This window comes from Triticum aestivum, chromosome 7A (assembly GCF_018294505.1).
Source record: "Triticum aestivum cultivar Chinese Spring chromosome 7A, IWGSC CS RefSeq v2.1, whole genome shotgun sequence".
Classification (NCBI taxonomy): domain Eukaryota; kingdom Viridiplantae; phylum Streptophyta; class Magnoliopsida; order Poales; family Poaceae; genus Triticum; species Triticum aestivum.
The window spans coordinates 41,950,163-41,951,111 of NC_057812.1; positions in this window are offsets into that span (position 1 = coordinate 41,950,163).

Consider the following 949-nt stretch of genomic DNA (forward strand, 5'->3'; position numbering starts at 1 on the left):
GGTGGGTCATCGGCGGGGGTAGAGCTAGCGGGGGAGGGTGCGGGTGGGATCGAGATGGAGGGGGGTCGAGATCGAGATGGAGGGGGAATCGAGATCGAGATCAAGTGTCCTCATGAATTCAAAAAGTGCCCATGAAATTTAAAAATATTCATGATATCAAAAAGTGCCCATGAAATACAATCGAGAAATGAAGACTACAATTTAAATACAATCGATCTTAGCTAGCTATCTGTTCACAATCTTCTTGCCCTTCTTTTTCGCAAATGGAGTTCTTCTGTGGAATGGACGTCCTTTAGGTAGGGTGGTCCTGCTTCTTCTTGTGGTGTGTGCTGCTACTTCATCGTCGTCGTCATGTTCGATCTTCGGGTCGTCGTACTTGTCAAAGTCTTGCTCATTGGCTACTCCATGCATTCTGATGATCTTCCTTTTGCCTCTCCTCACGACAACATGACTGGGCTTTGACGGGTCGGTAATGAAGAAGCATTGGTCCATTTGGGAAGCCAGTACCCATGGCTCATTTTCGCGGTGACGTTTGCGCCCGCGGTCTTGGATTTGGCTTCGGGTATAACCATGGTGGTGAAATACCGATCTTCTTTTAGGACGCTCTTGGCCCATCTGACACGGAACATCAGGACCTTCTCTCCAGCATAGCTCAGCTCCCAGATCTCCTCGATCCTTCCGTAGTATCTGTCCTTGTCGTTACCGGTGTAGGATTCCATCGTTACCCCGGAGTTCTGATAACCATCGCTCTTCATGTCCTTGTCCTCGGTGTAGAATGTGTAGCCGTTGATATCGTACGCCTCATAGGTCATCAGGTTGTGCTCGGCGCCCTGTGACAAGGCGAATATGAGTTGTTCTTCCGCGGAAGAATCCTCATGTAAAGGGTACGACAGAAGCTTCTGCTTGAACCAACGCGTGAAACATGAGTTGTGCTCTTTGAGTATATCTC